The 25228-nt window shown below is 43.8% G+C and overlaps 1 protein-coding gene across 2 annotated transcripts in view; it reads right to left on the bottom strand.

Annotated features, from left to right (window-relative positions):
* The window catches only part of LOC308051437 (mothers against decapentaplegic homolog 2-like), a 70448-nt gene extending 64215 nt beyond the window's left edge, over positions 1–6233 (bottom strand). For both annotated transcript variants that reach the window (XM_080361863.1, XM_080361864.1), the window contains exon 1: positions 6209–6233. The gene's annotated coding sequence lies outside the window, so the exon portion shown is untranslated. The remainder of the gene's footprint in view (positions 1–6208) is intronic.
* Positions 6234–25228: the final 18995 nt, after the last annotated feature.

The following is a 25228-nucleotide window of genomic DNA, read 5'->3' as shown; positions in this document are numbered from 1 at the left end:
AAAAGATTCACTACTCAAGGAAAGCACATGAACCTGTCTGTCGTATGTAACCCATTCTCTTCGTAATTCTTCAGCATCTTAAACTGTTCCAGTGGGAAATTAAAGGCTTCATTCCTACCTATTACCTTTAGTAGCTGTTTACGGACCTGTTGGCCACAAAATCATCTAACCACTTTTTGAACCTGCTTCCATGACCTCTTGCAGGAGACAGCACCAGAGTTTAACTGCCCACTTGTCTAAAGAAGTACTTTTAGCTGTTTGAATTCAATCTCTTTCTAGCATCAGAAAGTGGCCCTTGTTCTACCACTGCAAGCTTTGCTAAAGAACTGTGTATATTCATCTCGTCCACAAGCTTCATGATTCTGTACATTTGAATCACGTCCCTCTCTCAAAGAGAGGACTATCAGCCTTCTGTCACAAAGAAATTATCTGAACACAGCTCATAGTCTGGGAAGCTCCTCTGGACACATGTCAAGCCTGAAAGATTTACTATTTCAATTTAATTACAAGTCCTTGAAGATATTGCATAAGGACTGATCTAAAGACCACAGAAAAATTGTATCAGTCTGTGGTTATATTTTCACTTATCTTTTTGATTATATTACCCTAAAGCTCTCAACATCATAATTAAAATTAAAAGTACAAAGAAATCTACACCTCACAAGGAATTTGGAGATAGAAGGTGGACAGCACATGTCTGCTGCTGAACATCTGGCAGGAGTTCAAATAAAAATGAGAAGCCCTACATTTGCATTGGGTTCTAAACGTATCCACCTAGATGGTCTCAGATACCATGTTTATACTAAGGAGTTTAAGAGTCATTGCTGCATGTCATTTTGACCAGTAAACCAGTTTTAATTCAACACCTGTAATTTTTGCCTTCAAATTGATATAGTAATATAAAGAGTTTTGATCTTCATTCCTGAAGAATCACCCTCTCACGCATTGCCTCTTTTGACAATAGCCTCTTTCTAAAAACATTCCTCTAGTATTTCCCATGTACACTTTCCTCATCCTTTTTCCCCAAATGCACCCAAAAAACAATCTTTGCCAACGTTGCCAAAAACATTTCCACATTGCCGAAGTGGTCACAGATTAAATACATGCTTAATATGTAACATCCCTTCCTCCTTGCAATATAGTTTTTGTGATTTCCTTCTAGTCTACAGCCAACCATCTCCAAAAACCAAGTCCCCATTTACAGCTTTTGCTTTTAAGGACATTAAATGTGCTTTACCATTGCTTATTCTTTGCATTGTCTCTCCTTTGCTCATTCTCTTCTACTGAGGCCCAACATCACAGCCCAAATCTGATCTTTTACCTTCCTATGTACTATTCCCACTACAACATATCAACATATTGAGACTCTGGGACTAAGTGTAAGCAGATTTTTGAGACCACTTTCTGAGCTCAACTATAGTTGAACTATTAGTATCAAGGCAGCAGTATGATACAGAGTAAAAAAACTTCTGCTATTTTATCCCTTTCCATGTTCTCTGGATTACACCTTAAAAATACAGCTTTGAATATTCAAAGGAGGATTCGCTCTGTTCCCCAGAGAGTTCCGAATGTTTCTTCAGATTGCTGGAACACAGGGAGCACGTACTGTTATTCCCAACAGATTAATACTGGAAAATTTACAAATTGCCTGACTTCGGTGGTATTCGTTTCATCTCTGCCCCGTCATGTATCTCCGCTTCCTGAAGCACGCATGTTTCTATAGTGGGTCAAATGGTGTCCATAGTTGGCAACTTTTAAAGTCACAGTTTGAGTCATATCTACTATTATTCCATTCTATTGTGGCTCTCCGGAACAATTATTAAATATTAAGTCCATGATCCCAGCAGTAACTAAGCAGGAAAGATGAAAAAAACCTTAAGGGCAGCATGCTAACAGAACTAAAATCTTCAAGGGAAATTCTCCTTTCCTGAGCATCTGGAACACACTATAAAGACACTGGTGCTACCAAACCTATCAAGTGATTTCTGGCTAATTTATTCTAAAGCCTTATGCAACATATTTCATATCAGTCTGCTTATTCATCTTAAACTTGAAATAAAGAAATCTGATGTCTCCTGGTTTCACTAGAAGTATTCTGGCTTAGGGGAACTTCATTTGCGAGAACTCTCCCAGAATAAAGAAGAAAGAAGTTAGGTTCCCCAAGAAAGAAGATTGAGGAAAAAACGTCAAAGAAAATAACATGTGGCATTTGAGAGAGAGTTTACAAGTTCATTTCCTCCCTATTTTAGTCTTGGTTTTGTGATTTTTTTTTTTAAAAAGACAATTTTTTTTTTCATTAGTCCTGGAATTTGGATAAGATCCTTTATCGATTTCACCAAGTGCACAATATTTCAGATCTTTCAGGAGAGGAAGAAATATCCATCCTTTCCCCTTCACATGCATCACTGTGATATTAGTGGTTTCAGAATAAGGCAACATTAATTGAAGCATAGTCTAATTAAGGCAGTATCAAGACCTTATGTTAGGCTAAACAGTAATGAGAGCTAAAGTTTTAAAGCGCATAGCTTATGCAGCACTGTATATTTTTTCATATTAATCCAAAGTCATTTAGACTTACAGAAATGATAAAACAAGTATTTCATCTTGCATTGAACACAAGCAAAACTAATTTATGATCCACTTCTGGATACTTTAGGCTGTGTTACTCCAAACAACAAGGAGACAGTTTATTCTCAGCAGAATCTGAGAAAGTTTCCCCAACGTTCATGATCCCAACACATAGGAAACCTGAATTCTGTATGAAGTTCGAATTAAAATCAAAGCCAGTCTTTTCCCTTTCACATAGGATACGCTCTAGTTAACTCAGCAGAACAGACAAGAGAAGATATTTCACTTCTTCTATTGCAACCACACCCCCTCCAAAAACTGACTTTTGAGATTCCAGAAGGGATAATACTTTTAACTTCTTCCCCTACAAACACATACTAAAGAGACCTGGTTTTGTCCTAGTGGAGAAGCTCAAACCTGCAGCCACATACTTTTCTGAAGCTTTGACACAAACTGACAAGGTTCAAGGCAGGTTGCTTGGCATCTAGGGGGACAGGAGTGAAGAAAATTCTTCATCTGGGTTAGTTTTAGAATAAGGATTTTGTAACATGCCTATCTACAGACTTAATTTCCACAGGAATTTTTAGGCTTATTTTACTCTACTATTGCATCTCAAAACTCTGCATAACTGTATTATCTTTATACAGCTCATTGAAAGCAGAATTACCCACCTAATTTGAAAGTAGATTTTTTTTCCTCTCACTCATTTCATGAAGTTTGATTACGAATCAAATGAGAAAACTCATGTTTCTCATACACAGAACTAAAAGAAGCTTGATCGTGGTGTTATGAAAGGTTCAGAAGTTGGATTTTTCTTCAATTACTAAGGACTGCTGCAAACTACAGACAAATGTAATAAAGAAAAGCTACACTGCTATTAGAAAATTAGCACACTGTAACACATGTATTAAAGGTATACTAAAACTGCATGCAACTGGAGACATGAGAAAGAAGAGATGTTAATTTTACTGACTTTTGATTAAACTACTAATAGGACCAATGTATTTTAGCAATTCTCCTAGAATTACAAAAGAGGAAAATTACCACAACAGCAGTTGGCCAATCCAGCTGTCTCTGCAAAGCACCAAACTTCTTCCACCTACTTAGTATTATGAACAACCTCACAATATTGTTGCTTAAAACTAAAAGACCTTAATAGCCCCACAAAAGAATAAGCACTTCAAAGCACAGCAGTTGAAGCCCTTCTCACCTCATTTGTTTTGACTAAAATTTTCCACCTGTAACAGGCAAGTATCAGTTCCAATATTTCAGAAAATAAAATTACTCCTGGGCTAAATCTGACAGAAATATTCACAGAACTGATTAGCAGGTACACGTTTCAGTTTTTCTGTATAACTTAGCAGCTTCTCCACTTTCCTAAACCAAAACCAATTGTATTTAACGATTAGTTAATGCAAGTTCACTTTCAAAACAGGCTTAAGGTAAATGTTCTTCAAACAAACCAGCCTCCCCACTCCCTGATAATCAGAGTTCACTTTGCACCAGAAGAGCATCTTATGTTAATCTCATATTGCTCCAGCATAATTAAATCAAGCTTGAGCCCCAGACTAAACTGATAAGAGACCCAGGAGCTGCTCTCCCACAGTCTCTTCTTGGTCTTACTTCACACTACAGCTGTCAAAAGCAAATAATCATAATAAAATATCATCTGAAATGTTGCCTGTAACACAGTTTCTCTACTGGAAGTGGAGAAAAGCATTTAGGAAGGTTTTCTGCAGTAGCCAATTTCTTCTTGCCCAAAGAGGATTGAACACAGGGCTGCCCATACTCTCCATTCTATTGCAAAAAACCTAATCCCATCACATGACCTGAAGCAATTCAGTTTAACAAATCAACAATTACAAATATTTTGGCAAAGTAAGCTTAGGTATTGTTTGTCTCTCAGCACAGTTCACAACTAGTTTGTGGCTTTATGATAAAAGTCATTAAATCCAATCTGAAAAGCAGAATTTACAGCTCACTTAGCAAGTCAGGCCCATAAATGGATGCTTTCAATTACAGGGCATTTATATGTACAATCATTAAGGCAGCATTGTATATATTTGAAAACTCTAGAATACTTTTTATAATAATTAAAACTTCGCATACTGCTCTTTACATAAACAAAGCTGAGGAATTCTCTTCAGTCTCAAGCAGAGCTCAGATTCAATGTTATCCAGAACCTACTACAAAGCCTTCACAACAAGAGGGTTGTTTTTTGTAGGGTTTTTTGTTTTTCTTTTTTCAAACTGGAAAATAAAGTCTGATCACACTACAAAGTCCAGCCCCAACAGAAATAATGTCATGAATCAGTTTGAAAGTACAGCTCTCCAGGCTAAGAGAGAAACACTTAAGAACAGACAAACCTGCTGTTATGTGCGGTCTCCTAATAAGCTGTCATTATAAACTTCTTGCTACAGATGGAATCTGACTCGTTTACAACCATGAACTGTGGTAACGTGAGCTCTACACCCAATATACACCAGCTGCAGCATTTTCAGAAATACTTGTTTGGTAAATCCAGCAAGTAAAACTTGTTCTTAATGCTATCCACTTGCTTCTTAAGTGTTTGAAAAGACCACAACACACGTTTGTTATTTTTTTTTTTTTAGTCAAAAACTGTGATGGACAACCAAAAAGACACTAGTCTAGGCTGCAGTCTGAATCCCAGCTGTTCAATTCAACAGCTCTCCAAGACTACCACAAGGGCTCTTCATCCTTTTTTTTATTTCCCCAGAAATAACAAAAAAAAAAAAAAAAAACAAAAAACCAAAAAAAACAACACACAACCCAACACAATGTCACACTTTTTCTCTTCCCTTTCACTCCCCACATAAAAAAATTGCAACTAGGAACTCTACAACTCTGCAGGAACACCAACTATTTGCATTTATCACAACTTCTCCCATGTGCTTTATCGAGGTATACAAAACACTTAACAGATCATGTTTGTTTACATCTTACAATGCATAAACAACTACAGCATCAAAACCAGAGCCATGAAGAAAATCACTGATCTCCATTCGCATGGGACGCGTCTCACACAGGCAGCGTGTATTTCACACCCACGGCTCTGGACTAGGAGAGGACCAGACAAAAAGATTCACGACCCTCAACGCTTCTTTACAACTCGCTGCTAAACTTTCTCCACCACCCCCAGCACAGAGCTTTGCACACCTGAGCTCCGCAAGAAGAGCAGAGCTGGATGGGGAGAGGAAATAGAAGCAGAACTCCATTGTTCTCCACCTCCCCCCCCCTCCCCCGCCCCGTCACGCCCCATACACAGGGAGGCACAACCCGACCCTTCCCACCCTCCCCCACCCCGCGCTAGGGGCTGTTTCGCCGTGTCGGCGGCGGGTGGTGACAACGACCTTCCCCCCCACCCCACTTCCCGTCATGCAGCCCCAGCCCAGCGGCCGGCGGTAGCCGACCCCCCCGTCTCACGCCGCCCTTCCATCCCGCTCCCCCAGTCCCGGTCCGCCCGGGCCCATCACAACAAAGGGGGAGAAGGGCATGCGGAGGCACCCCCGCCCATCGTCCCCCACAGCTGGTGGGGACCCTCGTCTCAGCAAAGCGGCCGCCCGGCGACCCCTCCCGCGGCTGCAGCCAGGCCACCCGCCGAAACCACCGCTGAACCAACCTCTTCCTCGGGGAGCTACGCGGCCGCTCTCTTCCCTCAGCACTGCATTCCCCTGCGCGACCGCCCTCCCCGCCGCCCATTGGCTCCCGCCGCGCCCCGCCCCCAGCGGGAGGCGGTGCATTGGCTGCGCCGCCCGTCACTTGAAAAGCAAGCGAGCGAGGATTTGGCAAAGGGAGCGGAGGCCCGGCCCGCGCCGCCGATTGGCGGATCGAGGCGCCAATGGAGTGCCCGCGGCAGAAAAAAAAAAAAAAAAAAAAAAAAAAGACGCGAGGCGAAGGCAGATGGAGCTGGGTGGGAGGTGCTGCGTGCCCCGCGCGGCCGGGGCGTGGAGGCGCCGCTCACTGGTTCTGCTAGGTGTCAGTCATTGTCCCACGCGCCCGCTAGGGGTGGTTGATCGGGAAAGGAGAAAGGGAGCAAGAGTTTGTGTGACCCGCAGACACGCAGCCGCACTGGCGGTTGGTGGTTGCACGCACTACCAGCGCCGTATCCTTCCGCGCCGGGCGCGGGTGGGAGCTGAGTAAAAGTAGTATGCTCCTTCACAGAATCACAGAGTCATTTTGGTTGGAAAACAACCTCAAGATCAACGAGTTCAACCGTTAACCCAACCCTGGCACTAACCCATGTCCCTAAGAACCTAATCTCTGTGTCTGTTCAACCCCTCCAGGGATGGTGACTCCACCACTGCCCTGGGCAGCCTGTTCCAATGCCTGACAGCCCTTTCTGGGAAAAAAAATTGTTCCCAAGATCCAACCTCAACCTCCCCTGGCACAACTTGAGGCTGTTTCCTCTCGTCCTGTCGCTTGTTCCTTGGGAGCAGAGCCTGACTCCCCCTGGCTCCAACCTCCTTTCAGGCAGTTGCAGAGAGTGAGAAGGTCTCCCCTCAGCCTCCTGTTCTCCAGGCTGAACCCCCTAGGTCCCTCAGCCACTACCCATCACACTTGTGCTCCAGACTTAGGGCAACTCTTGATGAATCACTACCAAATCAGGCAGCTGAATCCCATTTGAGGTGTCCACATCCAAAATCCAAGCCCTGAATACCTGTTCTCAGCCACTGTTGATGTGATGAGTGGGAATCACAGAATCATTTTGGTTGGAAAAGACCCTCCAGCTCACTGAGTCCAACCCAACACTGGCAATAACCCATGTCCCTGAGAACCTCATCATCAACCTGTAAGAAACAATTATTCTGCAAATATAATAGGCTCAGGCAGGATGTCTAAGCAAAGCAATTTTAATAACGATATTGCAACACCGGGTGTTCAACTAAAAGTAGGCACACCTAATAGGGCAAAAAGCCCCTGCTTATATCTCCCCAAAATCCCAGCCGCAATTTCCCTCCCCTGTTCCCCATTGGTTGGGTACATCAGGGTTTACAGACTATTCCAACACACACAATATCCTTCCCCTTATCAATCTATTTAAGATATGGATTCCTGGTACTTTGGCTACACTTCCCCCTAAATTAACTTATCAATACAGGTATCAGTATATATACAGGTGTCAATACATATTACGGGAAGAGACTGTGTATTACATTAAGAATTCATTGTCCGATGTCTCTTGGTCCTTCCCCCCTGCTGGGGTCAGGCACCAGGTCCTCAGTTATGTAAAAACAACAGTTCTTCATTAAATGTTCCTTACAATTTCCTCCTCTCCTTATTTTATACTTTTCTTGTTTTTGCATTTTCTTATTATACAGTTCTATAGGTGGCTTCAAGTCTAGACAACATGATTTCACATTTTTCTTCTGGAGTTATACATTCACTGCTCCTTCTTTCTTCTTGTTCTTTTAGCAGCATCATTTTATCCGAGTATGGCAGTGGCCCTAAAGGCATTTGCTTTGATAGAGCTGTCTCAATAAGGTGTTGAACAAGTCCTCGGACACAAAGAATGATGTAGCATGCTATAGAAATTAGTGCTTCTGCTACTACGATTAAAGAAGTAAAACCAGATACTATAATTTCTTTCAATTTTCCAAACCAAGATTCTAACAGTCCCATGAGTGGACTATCTATTCCTGAATTCTCAGCCAATTCTTCTGCTCAAGTTGTGAGTCGTTGCAAAACTCTGGTTACACATATATCACCTTTTTCTGCCAACATCATATCTAGGACCATGTTATTTTCCCATGCCATTCTACTAGTAGCATCTAGTTGTTCGGCGATTCCTTTAACTGCTTGTCTAGTATAACTTAAAAATAAATGTTATTTATCCCGTCTACATTCTTGTTTGTAGATACCTACCAAAACAAAAAGGACTCAAAACCCGCAGCTACTTGATTTCTTGCTTTGTGTTCCTTGGGGACCCCTCTGGGGACCCCAATCTAATTGAAATAAACTCTGTCATCAAAGGAAAACCCTAAACTCCTTTTTCTGTTGCCCTGATGAATCACAGTGTTCAAATGCCAGGGTAAAAGGAATTGCCAGTTGTACAATGTCACAGGTACCTTCCCAGTGGGGGATAAAATGGAATGAAGTGTCATCTTCCCACAGTACCACCAAAGATCCACTCAAGAAGCATTTGAGGACATATGAGGACCAACTTCCCATGTCTCTACACACCTACTCATGTTCCTAGGAACTTGGTATCACTCCTGCCCCGTTGTGAGAGACAGGCAGTATGATTTCCAATTATTCCTGAAAATGCCAGGGGAATTTTGATATTTTTCCCTGCAAAGCTGGAAATAGTAGGGAGAGAGTATGACACGACTTATTTCCCCATGCCGTAGAGTCTTGGTATAAGGCTAAGATGCACTCCATCCCCTGTCAATCTTCGCTCCATCCCAGAGGGAAGAGTACCACTTGGGCCACAGGCCTTCCTGGTGCACAGGCACAGCAATTGCTCTTGTTTAGGTTTTGCACGATATATTTGATCCATTCTACCCAGGCATTTGTATTTCCATATATTTTGAAACTTCCCAGGGCATCTTTTCTACTAATGTCTATTCGTGATCCATAAACCCCACTTACTGAATCATCTGCTCCCTGTATTGTAATTAGCAAAGGGTTGCACTGCAGAGACTCACAACCCGGAAGAGATTGTCCTTTAGATAGGGTAATTTTTCTTTTTAACTCTATAACCGTTCATTTCTCACTGTCCATCCCCTCAACTCTGTGGTCCAGATAACACTGTACCAGGAGGGGCAAGGAGAGACAGCAACAAAAACTGTGCACTTATTTAAATCATCCTTAGACTCAGTCCCCTTGGACACATGTGTTTGTTTTCATAACTCAATTCTCTTTAGCTCTGTACATCCCCACAAGTAAGGATCTGGCAATCATCTACTCAAATTGTTAGGGAACCTTCAGTTTCAGTGATGTTTATGTTAAGTAACCCATTTGTAAATTGTACATAATACAGGAGTAATGATCACAGCATCACAGCATCACAGTATGTTTGGGATTGGAAGGGACCTCAAAAGATCATCTAGTCCAATCCCCCTGCCAGAGCAGGAACGCCTAGGTGAGGTTGCACAGGAACATGTCCAGGCGGGTTTTGAATGTCTCCAGAGAATGAGACTCCACAACCCCCCTGGGCAGCCTGTTCCAGTGCTCTGTCACCCTCACTGAGAAGTATTTTCTCAAATTTAAGTGGAACCTCTTGTGTTCCAGCTTGATCCCATTACCCCTTGTCCTATCATTGTTTGCCACCGAGAAGAGCCTGGCTCCGTCCTTGTGGCACTCACCCTTTATATATTTATAAGCATGAATAAGGTCACCCCTCAGTCTCCTCCAAACTAAAGAGACCCAGCTCCCTCAGCCTTTCTTCATAAGGGAGGTGCTCTACTCCCTTAATCATCTTTGTTGCCCTACGCTGGACCCTCTCCAGCAGTTCCCTGTCCTTCTTGAACTGAGGGGCCCAGAACTGGACACAATATTCTAGATGGGGTCTCACCAGGGTGGAGTAGAGGGGAAGGAGGACTTCTCTCGACCTACTAACCACCCCCCTTGTAATACACCCCAGGATGCCATTGGCCTTCCTGGCCACAAGGGCACAGTGCTGACTGATGGTCATTCTGTTGTCCACCAGGACCTCCAGGTCCCTTTCCCCTACACTGCTTTCTAATAGGTCATTCCCCAGTCTATACTGGAACCTGGGGTTGTTCCTGCCCAGACGCAGGACTCTACACTTTCCCTTGTTAAATTTCATCAGGTTATTCCCCACCCAACTCTCCAGCCTGTCCAGGTCCCGCTGGATTGGCAGCACAGCCTTCTGGCGTGTCAGCCACTCCTCCCAGCTTAGTGTCGTCAGCAAACTTGCTGATAGTACACTCTATTCCCTTGTCTAAATCGTTAATGAATATATTGAATAATATTGGCCCCAGTACTGACCTTTGAGGCACTCCACTAGATACTGGCCTCCAACTACCACTCTCTGGCTTCTCTCCTTAAGCCAGTTTGCAACCCACCTCACTACTCTATTGTCTAGACCACACCTCCTCAACTTAGCAACTAGGATGCTGTGGGAGACTGTGTCAAAGGCTTTACTGAAGTCAAGGTAGACCACATCCACAGCTCTGCCATCATCCATCCACCTTGTTACATTCTCATAAAAGGCTATGAGGTTGGTCAAGCATGACTTACCCTTGGTAAAGCCATGTTGACTGCCCCTAATAACCCTCTTATCCTTGATATGCCTTGAGATGGCACCAAGGATAATCTGTTCCATTACTTTCCCAGGGACAGAGGTGAGGCTGACCGGTCTATAATTATCCAGGTCCTCCTTCTTGCCCTTTTTGAAGACTGGAGTGACATTTGCTTTCCTCCAATCCTCGGGCACCTCTCCCGTTTCCCAAGACTTGGTAAAGATGATGGAGAGTGGTCTAGCAATGACCTCAACCAGCTCCCTCAGCACCCGCGGATGCATCCCATCTGGACCCATGGATTTATGGATGTCCAGACTATTTAATTGCTCCCTAACCCAGTCCCCATTGACTAAAGCGAACTCCTCCATCCCCAAAAGTTTCATTTCATTTTCATCTCTGTATCTTTAGTCAAAGGGGGTCGTCAGTTGTCAGTACTTGCCACTTGTCATTGTCCTTTGGAGGTTCAATTGGCCCTTTAATCCGTGTGTAATGAGTCCACCCTTTCTCAGCTGGTCATACCACTGTCTCAGTGATCAGCAGAACTTGAAATGCTCCTTCCCAATTTGGCTGAAGCTTAGTTTCTTTCCAGGATTTGACCAGGACCCAGTTTCCAGGCTGAAACTTATGAGCTGTAAACTCTAAAGGCAGAGTTTGTGCCCTTGGTGCCTGAGAGAAAATAGAAAAGACAACTCAAGTATACAGTTTTTGAGAAACAAATCCTTAGTTTCAAACTGTGGGCATGCATCCGTTATTTCACTTTTGCTACCACTGCCACCGCAGCAGTGCTCGGGGGAAAGCTTCTCCCCATCTGGTAAGGTGATTGTGGCAGGATGCAAATCCCCCTCTCTCCCTCTCCCTCCTTCATTATGGAAGGAGAAGGCACATCTCCCTCTCTCTCTGCTGCTTGAGGCTAACAGCTTCTTTTGTTTGGCCCCAGAGCACCCTGGCCAGGGCCATTAGGAGAAGGGAGTGCCCAGGCGCCACTGAGCCTGCGGCCAGTGTGGGGGATGTTTGGAGGCTTCAGGGGCACCCCACAGCTAGTGTGGGGGTGCAGAGAAGCTTCTGGAATGCCTACAGTCAGATCTGATCAGCCAATATAAAAAAAGGGACTCTCATCAAGACTCTGCCCATTGTCGCGGGTCTCTCGGAGCACAAGCAAGATGCTGCCGCCGAGAGCCCCCGTCCCCAGGGATGGAGACTCCGCTTGCCATGCCGCCACGTGTGTGAGTAAAACTTCTCACGGGATTGCAAGTGTAATAAATAATGGTCAAGGTTGTTGAACAAATCGAGTAGGGTTCAATCATATTATGCATATCGTTGTAAGAAGTAATTGCATTTGTGCAAGTTTCATTATATTTTGTAAAAAATAGTAGTTAAGCCAATGGCCAGATGCCGGGCCCCAACCAAGCCAATGGCCGGATGCCGGACCCCAACCAAGCCAATGGCCGGATGGTACAACAGATAACAGAGTGGCGGGATGGTGCAACAGATAACAGAGCGTCCAGATGGTGCAACAGATAACAGAACTCCAGAGGCAGAAACACCAAGCGACACCCAGCAACATCTTTCACTGTCGACTAGCCAACCAAGAGCTAACTCGTCAGGGTGTCCCAGCACGTGAACAAGTGTATAACATATATAAGCACATACGAAAAGTTGAGTTGTGTGCCGTTGGTGGAACTGAGCTTCCCCCGGTCACCCAGCGCTGTTTTGCCTAATTACCGCTTGCTTTAAATTTGCTTGCTTAATAAAATTAATTAATTGGCTCAAAGACTCGTCTTCATTTATAACAATTTTTGGTGCCGTGACTCGGATTAAGGATTTCTCGGAGGAACTTCTAAACTTCAGGGAGGCGCCTCGTCCCAGTTTCAGACGGCCCTGGAGTGGACGAAGGATCGCCCCGAAACCTTAACCTCCGAACCCTAAATTCAGGTAATTAGGCAAAAGAATCAAGCCCCGTAAAACTTTGTGCACGAAGAACCGGATGAAGACCCCAGGGAGGGTATGTATAGAAAGCGATTCCGTTCGGTTGGGGTGGGTTTCCTGGAGTGTGCTTGAACGAGACGCCCCCCCCCCCCACTTCCTTTTTGGGGAGGAAGCGAAGCTAGCGTGGACGCTGCCGTAAGGCAGGGCAGGACTCTCTAGTAGTGTGGTTCTCATTGCCCGCGAGGGCGTGAGCCACGAACGAGGGGGGTGTGTGTGTGTGTGTGAAAGAAGGCACTCCAGAAGATGGGACAGAGGAAGAGCAAGCCCTCTGATCTCATGGGGAAGGGACCCAAGGAGAGGTCACCGGATATTCCCCGAGATTCCCCATTGGGCCTTATGCTCAAAAATTGGGAAGGTGCATTTTGCACGAGAAACAAGAGTAAAGAGAAAATGGTATATTATTGTATGTATGTCTGGGAAAACCAGCAGCGCCCTAATTGGGATAATCAAAACCCGGAACACAGGGGCCATATGGGAGATCTCCTCACTATAATCGTACAAGGGATTAAGGGATAGGTCCCTCGAGGGCAGAACATAAATAAAGCCTTTAATGAACAACAAAAGAAAGATGAGACTCCCACAGAATGGTTAGAAAGATTAAGAAAGAGCTTGCAGCTTTACTCCGGGATAGACCCTACGACACCGGTTGGGCAAGCTCTTTTAAAAACTCAGTTTGTGGCGAAGTCATGGCCGGATATTAGAAAGAAGTTAGAAAAATTGGAAGATTGGCAAGTAAAAAGAAACCCGTAGGATATTATTCCAAATTATTAGATCCAGTTAGTCGCGGCTGGCCTACCTGTTTACAGGCCATAGTTGCTACTGCTCTCTTAGTCGAAGAAGTTGGGAAAATAACTATGGGAGGAGAATTAAAGGTATACACACCTCATAATATACGAGGGGTATTACAGCAGAAAGCTGACAAATGGATTACGAATGCTAGGTTACTGAAATATGAAGGAATCCTATTGCACTCTCCTAAGTTAGAGCTTGAAACCACTAATTTACAGAATCCAGCCCAATTTTTGAATGGGGAACCGAGTGAATCTCCTTCCCATGATTGTATCAGGGTAATAGAATATCAAACCAAGATAAGGGAGTATTTAGAGGAAGAGGAGTTGTTATGTGGAGAAAAATTGTTCGTAGATGGATCATCGCGGGTAGTGTACGGGAAAAGGAAGTCAGGATACGCTATAATAGACGGGAACAGTTGGACAATTAAAGAATCGGGTCCCCTTAACATAAGGTGGTCGGCACAAGTCTGCGAACTATTCGCAGTATTGAGGGCATTACAGTTGTTAAAAGATAAGAGAGGAACAATATTTACGGATTCTAAATATGCATTTGGGGTAGTTCACACGTTCGGAAAAATTTGGGAAGAGAGGGGCCTAATGAATTCTCAAGGTAAAGGATTAATACATGAGACCTTAATAAAGCAAACTTTGGAGGCATTAAGAGGGCCCAAACAAATTGCGGTAGTTTATGTAAAGGGCCATCGAAAGGGAACCTCCACGCAAATAAGAGGGAACAATTTAGCAGACGAGGAAGCTAAGAAAGCTGCGTTACTGGTAATAAAAGCAGTCGAACAGGATCCTGTACAAACTAAGTATGCTATGAGATTTACAAATCATAAAAAGGAAAAATTGGAGCAAATGGAAGTAGTTGAACAAGAAGGAAAGTGATGGCTACCTGACGAGAGGGAAATGCTCCCGAAAGGAGTAGCTTGGCGAGTCTTGAGAGAGTTTCATAGGCAAACCCATTGGGGAGTACAGGCTCTGGTAGATCAATTCGCTAATAAATATATGGCCCTGGGAGTGTATGATCTAGCAAAAAGAATCGTTGGAGAATGTTTAACATGTCAAAAGATAAATAAACAGCGCCTTAGGGAAAGAGTCCCTGGGGGGAGGCAACTAGCCAAGAAGCCATTCGAAAGGATTCAGGTAGACTTTACGGAGTTACCGAAGGTAGGCAGATATAAGTATCTCCTAGTTTTGGTTGATCACCTAACTCACTTTGTCGAAGCCTTTCCGGTAGCTCGGGCCACTGCAAGGACGGTAGTAAAAATATTATTAGAGCATATCATACCTAGATATGGGATCATGTCAGTTATCGATTCGGACAGAGGGCCCCATTTTACTTCCAAAATAATTAGAGAAACGTTAGAAGCTCTGGGAACCAAATGGGAGTATCACACTCCTTGGCACCCCCAGAGTTCAGGGAAAGTTGAAAGGATGAACGGAGAAATTAAAAAACACCTAACCAAATTAATGATAGAGACCAAAATGAGCTGGGTGAAGTGCCTCCCCTTAGCCCTCTTGAACATAAGGACACAACCGAGGGCTGATACAGGACTTTCCTCCTTTGAAATGTTATATGGAGTGCCCTATGATTTGGAGAAACCAATAGAACACCCTAAAGTGGAAGAAAAGATGTTACAAGAATACCTTATAGAGCTCATGAAAAGGAGGCAAGAACTGTTAAAGCGAGGCCTGGTGGTTCAAAGACCACCTTTAGATATAGCAATACATAGTATTAAACCAGGAGATCAAGTACTCATAAAAACATGAAAGGAATCATCGTTAACCCCTTGCTGGGAGGGACCTTTCCTTGTTTTACTCACCACAGATACTGCAGTCCGCACCGCAGAAAGAGGTTGGACACACGCTAGTCGAGTAAAGGGTCCTATTCTGCACACAGACTGGGAAGTCGCCGGGAAACCGGATGAGTTGAAGCCGACCTTCAAGAGGAAACAGACACGTGACGCATAGCCCTGGATACCAGGCTTTTTATGGACAATTGTAAGGAATTATAGAAGTCGCACATCGCATGTCCTGTATGTAAGCAATGCAATCCGTGGGTATGTCGCGTGTGTAACGGGTGCGGGATAAAGCAGTGGAAAAAGTTTCCTTATGTTGAACGATGGTGTAATGAGTGTTGGGGAAAAACCTTAGATACCATTAGGATATTAATAATCACTGGACGAGAACATAGCACGGATCCTAGTTACGAATACTGTAGAAGAGATTGGTACAAAACTGTTGCACAATTAGAGGAAGAACTTATAGTTAGGGATATGGAGTGTAATAAAACTATTCAGGTACCCTCTGTTTGGACTGTAAGTCCAGACATTTGGGAAATAACCAAGAGGAAGTGTAAGAAGCGTTTTGGTAAGAAAAGATACAGGAAGTGTTCCAAACCCTGTGAGGATTCGGAACAGTGGCCAAAACCTTGTATTCGAAAATAGCCCTATTGGGTTGAGTATTAGAAAGTGGGTTGTGGCAGAACAAGAAGAGAATTCAGGAGGCAGTTCCCTGAAGACTACAACTGCTGTCGAGAAGATAACTTACCCGGCTACTCTGAAGCAACAGAGTAGGCCCAGGGCAAGGCAGAGGGGTATCCTTGTGGGGATTGGCAAGTGCCTCCAAAAACTTCTAAAATAAAGCAGCTCCATTAAGCAGAACAACCCTCAACAAAATGAACCTCCACTGGCTGATTTTCAGCCAACTAAGGGCTGGGTCGCTCTCCCTAATCCTCCTTACCTTATCGGTAATAATAGCAATAAACCAAGGGAGTTCCCATCAACCTTTTAAATGGACCCTCTATCGATGGGAGGACCAAACGATAATACAACAACAAACCACATCAGGGTCACCCTCTTTTACTCCAACCTTATGCCAATTAGTTCAGGTTAAGCCATGCCTTAACGAAATGGGGTTTTATATGTGCCCTAGCACAGGGCCCTCATTTTGTAATACCCCAGGACACTATTATTGCGCTTACTGGGGGTGTGAAACAATTGCCTCAAATTGGCAGATTCCTCAGGCCAATGTGGATAAGTTTTTAAAGGTTGAATGGGGACCTCCAGGATGCATTTCCTCTAAGTGACTCGGGGGCGGGATGCAATTGGCTCGCCGTGGGAAACTAGAACCCGATGGCAACTGTAAATACATAGTCATGAACATAACAAATCCTGAACATAATGGATGGCTTGTTGGAAAAACCTGGGGAATGCGGTATTATCAGCCGGGTAACGACAGAGGAGGCATGTTTATCATAAAGAAGGAAGAAGTTAAACCGACCTTTCGAGCAATAGGTCCCAATCCAGTAGCAAAATCCCATCCCCCTCTAGGTAGGGAAACAAAGACAGTAGAGAAGGAGAATATAATAGTAAGAGAGGAAACTGTCACTGAAGCCTTGAAATCTCTGAATACTGAAGCCTCAGAATCTTTGAATCCTCTATGGGAAATTATCCGGGCTACTTATCAAACCCTAAACTATACTCAACCCAACCTAACCACTGGTTGCTGGTTGTGTTATAACGTTAATCCACCTTTTTATGAAGCTATAGGGGATAATCGTCTGTATACCACAAGTAAGGAGTCTGCGCCTATTCAGTGTCTTTGGGAAAAGCAGAAAAGAGGGATAACTATGCAACATGTAACTGGGATAGGGACTTGTATAGGTAAAGTACCAAATTCCAAGAGGTCACTTTGTGGTAAGATCATACCGAGCCTTAATGAAACCACAGGATATATTATTCCCCCGAATGGAACAAAATGGATATGTTCCAGGAGGGGACTTACTCCATGTGTGTCTTTAAAGGTGTTTAACAGTTCCCGAGAGTATTGCATGTCAGTTACCATTATTCCAAGGATATTATATCATCAAGAAGATGTGATGTATCCTAAATCGACTTATTGGACTAGTTAAAAGCCGTGTAGAGCAGGTACACCTTATGCTGCTACAAAGATATGGTACTGATGAAGAAGCTGAAATGATCTTACTAGCCCAAGAAGCAGTAACTCGATTTGATCAACAAATAGATGGTCAAAGGAAAGGGGAGAATTGTAATAAATAATGGTCAAGGTTGTTGAACAAATCGAGTAGGGTTCAATCATATCATGCATATCGTTGTAAGAAGTAATTGCGTTTGTGCAAGTTTCATTATATTTTGTAAAAAATAGTAGTTAAGCCAATGGCCAGATGCCGGGCCCCAACCAAGCCAACGGCCGGATGCCGGACCCCAACCAAGCCAATGGCCGGATGGTGCAACAGATAACAGAGTGGCTGGATGGTGCAACAGATAACAGAGCGCCAGAATGGTGCAACAGATAACAGAGCGTCCAGATGGTGCAACAGATAACAGAACTCCAGAGGCAGAAACACCAAGCGACACCCAGCAACATCTTTCACTGTCGACTAGCCAACCAAGAGCTAACTCGTCAGGGTGTCCCAGCGCGTGAACAAGTGTATAACATATATAAGCACATACGAAAAGTTGAGTTTTGTGCCGTTGGTGGAACTGAACTTCCCCCGGTCACCCAGCGCTGTTTTGCCTAATTACCGCTTGCTTTAAATTTGCTTGCTTAATAAAATTAATTAATTGGCTCAAAGACTCGTCTTCATTTATAATAGCAAGTATATTTATACTTTCCGTGCACATATGCACGTGTAAAATTAATCCTCGCATAATTGCGAGTGTATTTTACTCCCGTGCTTCCACATAAGCATGTGTAACTTTCCGTGCACATTTGCACGCGTATTTTCCTTGCTCAGTACAAGCACGTGTACTTTCCGTGCACATTTGCACACATAACTTTCCGTGCACAATACGAATAAATATGAATAAATTATTTCCTCGCACAATCGCAAGTGTATTTTCCTCCCGTGCTTCCAAATAAGCATGTGTAATATTCCGTGCACATTTGCACGTGTGAGTAAATTAACCCTCGCAGGATTGCGAGTGTATTATAAATTTACCCTTGCAGAATCACGAGTGTGCACTTTCCGTACTCACTACGAGTACGTGTATCTCTTTAAAAAAATCCCACACCGTGTTTAGGCAAGTGTGTATTCTCCCGGACTCAGAGACGGCTCCGGCATTGTTTTGGGTGAAGCCATGTGCATGCACTCTGTGGACTGCCTATTGTATTAGTTGCTGCCCCTTAATAATTTTCCTCAACTGATATCCGAACTTTTATTTAAGTCACTTTGGAGTGCTAAAACCCTGTTTCTCACTGATTTAATAAAAGTTGTTTTGGACCCTGTTGTCCCTTAAACTAACCTCGGGGTGCCTCCATGACAGTGATCAACCAACACTAGTATGTATTTAATTTGACCAGCTACGGGTAAATCAACTTGAATATTTTGAAAGAGTTGTAAACTTGGACTCCGCCCTCCTGCAGGCTGCTTTTTAAGTGCCTTTTTATTTATTCTTTTACAAACCACCCATATTTCACAAATTTGCTTGGCTATAGTATAAATTTCAGTACTATGTCACACATTGCTTGCGTTCCCCAATAATTCTCTTGATGTAAAATTGCTAATACCTCCCTCATGGTTTGATTATTTAACATTTCTCTACCATCTGGGAGTACCCATTTCCCACTCTGTTCCCTGGCTCCTAATTCTTGGAGGACTTCTTTTTATTTTTCATCAAAAACTGGAATTTCCTGCGGGGCCAGGACCTCAAGTGTGAGATAACTTACAGTTATTACTTCAGGTTTTAAGGCTGCTTCTCAGGCCATTTCATCTGATAACCAATTTCCCCTGACACAAAAGGAGTTTCCCCTCTGATGTCCATTAACATGTACTACAGCCACTTCTATTGGTGACATCAGATTACCTAACACTTGTCTAACTGGTTCTTCATGAACCAATCCTTTCCCTGTGCTATTAATTAGACCACATTCTTCACAGATTTTCCCAAAGGTGTGCACTACTCCAAATGCATATCTAGAACCATGTCGAGGGTTAAGATTGCGGGGTGACAATAAAACCCTGGCAGATGTATTGTTAACCCCCTCTTCCCCCCCACTTCCCCCTTTTGCCCCTCCCTCTCCCCCCTTCCACTCAGGACAGGCGATCGGGAGAGAAAAAGAAGGACAGAGAGAAGAGAGTTGAAAAAATTAAAGATGTTTTACTAATGCTACTAATAAGAATAGAGAAAATAATACAAAATATACAAAACCAATCTTGAAAGTCTCAGCAACTGCAGAGCCGGCACCCAAAGTCCTGGATTAGACTCCACAGCCAACCAGAGCTGGATTCAGTCTGTCACTAGGCCTCAGTTCGCAGGGACGACTAGCAAGGTCCTCTCCTAATGTCGGCCATAAGAACAAGAGGAAAAAAGGGACGAGATCCTCGTGATCTCCCATTTTATATGAAGTATTCACGTGAATGGAATGTTATACACAGTTGGTCAGTTGTTCCTCGTCGCCCCTCTCGCGAGATGTCCATCCATGCTTATCAATAAGTTTGCATTCCATTGCTAGGTTTTACCAAAACATGTGTCTGGTTCTCCAGGAAAATGCAGTTAATATGAAGGCTTTAGCTGACAGGCAAAATTCACTGAAAGAGAAACTTGTTTTTTAACAAAACCAGGACATTCCACCCCTTATAATATGCCATTCACTGAATGCTTAAACCTTATCAATACAATCTATCAATACAATCTAATTAATCACTACTACTATATATATATATACACATATGTACATATATACCCAGGAGTAATTAATCTTAATCAGTGGACCATCCTTTAAAAAGTTCATTAAGTTCATTTTGTCACAACAGTCTCCCAGGGCAGGAAAAATGGTACAAGTGCATTTCATGACCACTGTTTGTGGGTTAAAGACATCAACTTCGAAGAAGTTGTCAGGCGCCACTCGAAGAAGGCTAGCTCTAGTTTCATCATCGCTGTCTTGATCTGAAAGACACTTATTAAACACTGTTAGTACGACAATGCACATCATGCAGTTCAGTATTGCATATTTTCACCTAAGCTCAAATCCCCTTGAGGTACACACCGAACTTCTCCATCCTTAAGCATCACCCACCAGGTTCTGCCAGGTCCCTGGGCAAAAACAATCCCACGAATGGGCTTGCCTTTGCCTGAGGCAGGAGTAACCCAGACTGCCTTTCCTAACATGTTTTTCATGTGTACTACAGGGACTTTATCTCCTTCTACAGTCCGTAGAATTTCTGACTGGGCAGGCCTGGATCGATTGGTTGATCCCCTGGTGTTGACCAACCAAGTGGCTTTTGCTAAATGTGAATCCCAGTTTTTAAAGGTTCCACCACCAAGTGCCTTTAGTGTAGTTTTTAGCAAACCATTGTATCTTTCAATTTTCCCAGAGGCTGGTGCATGATATGGAATATGATATACCCACTCAATACCATGTTCTTTGGCCCAGTTGTCTATAAGACTGTTTTTGAAATGAGTACCATTGTCTGATTCAATTCTTTCTGGCGTACCGTGTCGCCAAAGGACTTGCTTTTCAAGGCCCAAGATAGTATTTCGGGCTGTAGCATGAGGTACGGCATATGTTTCCAACCATCCAGTGGTTGCTTCCACCATTGTAAGTACATAACGCTTACCTTGACGTGTTTGTGGAAGTGTAATATAATCAATCTGCCAAGCTTCTCCATACTTATACTTTAACCATCGCCCCCCATACCATGCAGGCTTTAACTGTTTTGCTTGTTTGATTTTGGCGCAAGTTTCACATTCATGAATAACCTGTGAAATAGTGTCCACAGTTAAATCCACCCCTTGATCGCGAGCCCATTTATAGGTTGCATCTCTACCTTGATGCCCTGAAGCATCATGGGCCCACCGGGCTAGGAAAAGTTCAATTTATGTTGCCAGTCCAAGTCCACCTCAGCTACTTTAATCTTAGCAGCTTGATCCGCTTGTTGGTTGTTTAGATGTTCCTCGGTGGCTCGAATTTTAGGCACATGAGCATCTACATGACGAACTTTCACAGGCAGGCTCTCTAGCCGAGCAGCAATGTCTTGCCACAGTGTGGCAGCCCAAATGGGTTTACCTCTGCACTGCCAGTTGCTTTTCTTCCATTGCTGTAGCCACCCCCACAAGGCATTTGCTACCATCCATGAGTCAGTATAGAGATAAAGTATTGGCCACTTCTCTCATTCAGCAATGTCCAAAGCCAGCTGGATGGCTTTCACTTGTGCAAATTGACTAGATTCACCTTGTCCTTCAGTGGCTTCTGTAACTTGTCGTGTGGGACTCCACACAGCAGCTTTCCACCTTCGATGTTTTCCTACGAGACGACAGGATCCATCTGTGAACAGTGCATACTGCTTATCAGTCTCTGAAAGAGTATTATACGGTGGTGCTTCTTCAGCACGTTTTACTTCCTCCTCATCTGGAGACATCCCAAAGTCTTTACTTTCTGGCCAGTCTGTAATCACTTCTAAGATTCCTGGACGGTTGGGACTTCCAATTTGAGCTCGTTGCGTGATCAATGCAATCCATTTACTCCACGTAACTTCGGTTGCATGATGTGGAGAGGGAACCGTCCCTTTGAACATCCAGCTCAGCACCGGCAGTCGAGGTGCTAGGAGGAGCTGTGCTTCAGTACCGATCACTTCTGAAGCAGCTCGAACTCCTTCGTATGCTGCTAGTATCTCTTTTTCAGTTGGAGTATAGTTGGCCTCAGATCCTTTGTATCCTCGACTCCAAAAACCTAAGGGTCGACCTCGGGTTTCTCCTGGTGCTTTCTGCCAGAGACTCCAGGAAAGTCCATTATCTCCGGCTGCGGTGTAGAGCACATTTTTAACATCTAGTCCAGTCCGAACTGGTCCAAGGGCCACTGCATGAGTTATCTCACGCTTAATTTGTTCAAAGGCTTGTCGTTGTTCAGGGCCCCACTCAAACTGGTTCTTTTTACGAGTCACTCGATAGAGAGGACTCACAATCTGGCTGTAGTCAAGAATATGCATTCTCCAAAAACCTACAACGCCCAAGAAAGTCTGTGTCTCCTTTTTATTAGTAGGTGGAGACATTGCAGCAATTTTGTTGATCACATCCATTGGGATCTGACGACGGCCATCTTGCCATTTTATTCCTAAAAACTGGATCTCTTGTGCAGGTCCCTTGACCTTGCTTCGTTTTATGGCAAAACCAGCATCCAAAAGAATCTGAATTATTCTCTCACCTTTCTCGAAGACTTCTTTCCCTGTGTCGCCCCATACAATGATGTCATCAATATATTGCAAGTGTTCTGGAGCTTTACCTTGCTCCAGCGTGGTCTGGATCAGTCCATGGCAGATGGTAGGACTGTGTTTCCACCCCTGGGGCAAGCGATTCCACATGTACTGGATGCCTCTCCAGGTGAAAGCAAACTGCAGCCTGCACTCTGCTGCTACAGGAATAGAGAAAAATGCATTAGCAATGTCAGTTGTAGCATACCACTTAGCTGCCTTTGACTCCAGTTCAAATTGCAGTTCTAGCATGTCAGGCACAGCAGCACTCAGTGGTGGCGTAACTTCATTCAGGCCACGATAGTCCACAGTTAGTCTCCACTCGTCACTAGACTTATGCACTGGCCAGATTGGGCTGTTAAAAGGTGAGCGAGTCTTACTGATCACACCCTGGCTTTCCAATTGACGGATCGACCTCCGAAATAGGAATCAAAGAGTCTCGATTGGTGTGATATTGCCGGCGATGCACTGTCGTGGTAGCAGTTGGCACCTGCTGATCGTCAACCATCAGCAGTCCTACAACAGAAGGATCATCTGAAAGACCAGGCAAATCAGACAGCTGTTCAATTTTCTCAGTGTCCACAGCTGCTATACCAAATGCCCACCTATACCCTTTTGGGTCCTTAAAATACCCTCTCTTGAGGTAGTCTATGCCAAGGATGCATGGAGCATCTGGGCCAGTCACAATGGGATGCTTTTCCCAGTTTTTTCCAGTTAGGCTCATTTCAGCCTCTACAACAGTCAGTTCCTGGGATCCCCCAGTCACTCCAACAATATTGATGGATTGCGTTCCTTTATAATTAGAAGGAATTATTGTGCACTGTGCACCAGTGTCCACTAAAGCTTTGTACTCCTGGGGGTGTGTTGTACCCGACCATCGTATTTGTACAGTCCAATAAACTCTGTTATCCCTTTCCTCCACCTGGTTGGAGGCAGGGCACCTCTAATTTCTGTTTTGCACAGTCTCTGGGTGTGAATTAGAGGTTCCTTCAAGAGCATCAGAATCTCTTCTGCTCCTTTTGTAAACTGGAGCAGCCACCTTCCTAGGAGTTTTTCCTTTTATCTCACGTACTCGTTCTTGAAGTTCTGAGGTAGGTCTTCCATGCCACTTATTCATGTTTTCTCCCTGCTCATGTAGGAAGAACCACAGTGAACCTCTTTTTGTGGGCTGCCTCTGTCCTCTCTCTCGAGATTGGAAACGCCTTTTCCTAACAGCTGAAACATAGGTTTGTGCAGGTCGTGAATGGTATGTGTCTTCTCTGAGTTCTTTGATTTCTTGCAATAGCTTTTCAAACCGGTCATCAGATTTTTCACACAGTTTCTCCACAGCAGAGACACAAGCTTGTAGAGAACCAGCAAGGCTGTCCTCAAAGTCACGGAGCTGCTCAATCACTTCAGTAATATCTTGTCCACCTCTAGATGACCAGAGCATTCCTGCCAATGACTTAGCATATGCAGGTGGTGCACTTTGTACAAATCTCTCGCGAGATGTCCATCCATGCTTATCAATAAGTTTGCATTCCATTGCTAGGTTTTACCAAAACATGTGTCTGGTTCTCCAGGAAAATGCAGTTAATACGAAGGCTTTAGCTGACAGGTAAAATTCACTGAAAGAGAAACTTGTTTTTTAACAAAACCAGGACAAACTATTACAGATGGTACCTTCTTTTCCATCTAACACTTGCAGTGCCTGATTGACAGCTTATAGCTGGCATGTTTGACCTGACCAATTATTAGGCAACCTTCCCTCTTATTTCACCACTCACACCTTCAATGATGGCTCACCGTTGTGTCTTTTCCCCTGAATTACCCTTGAAGACCCATCTATGAAGAGGTGCAGCCCATTGTCATCTCTCCATAGGAAAGCAGCAGAGTTTAATTTCCTGCTTTCTTCCACCAGAAGAGCAGTTGCTGCTGCAGCTTGCACACACTCTGGCCAACCTCGAGACACTGTCTAAGAGCTTAGGTAAGTTTGTCACTGGTTGTCGCTTCCTCCCAGCCCACTTGCTGCTGGAGCAGTGTGAGAGGCAGAACAGGCCTCCACTCTGTGCAAACATTGCTCAGCAATAACGAAAACATCTCTGTATTATCAACACTGTTTTTAACACAAATCAAAAAACATAGTCCCATACTAGGTACCACAAAGAAAATTAACTCCACCCTGGCCAAAACCAACACAAACTTCCAGGTAATATAATAGCTTTCAAATTTTCTCCTTGTCACCCCCCCCCCGGCAGTAACTGTGTTTCCACACCTAGAGTCTGTAAAAGATTTTTCTCTAATAAATAAGCTGGGGAATCTTCCACTAATATATTGCTTCCCCATATACTTTTAATTCACAAATAGGAATTTATTCATAATCGTCTCTCCTTCCCCTCTGCTACCCCATTTATTACAACTCTTTCTTCAGTTTTAGATCTTTTTAGGGTAGAATTTAGAAGGGA

The sequence above is a fragment of the Nesoenas mayeri genome, assembly GCF_963082525.1.
Source record: "Nesoenas mayeri genome assembly, chromosome: W".
NCBI lineage: Eukaryota > Metazoa > Chordata > Aves > Columbiformes > Columbidae > Nesoenas > Nesoenas mayeri.
The sequence above is the reverse complement of the archived record's forward strand: the minus strand, read 5'-3'. Positions and strand labels throughout refer to the sequence as shown.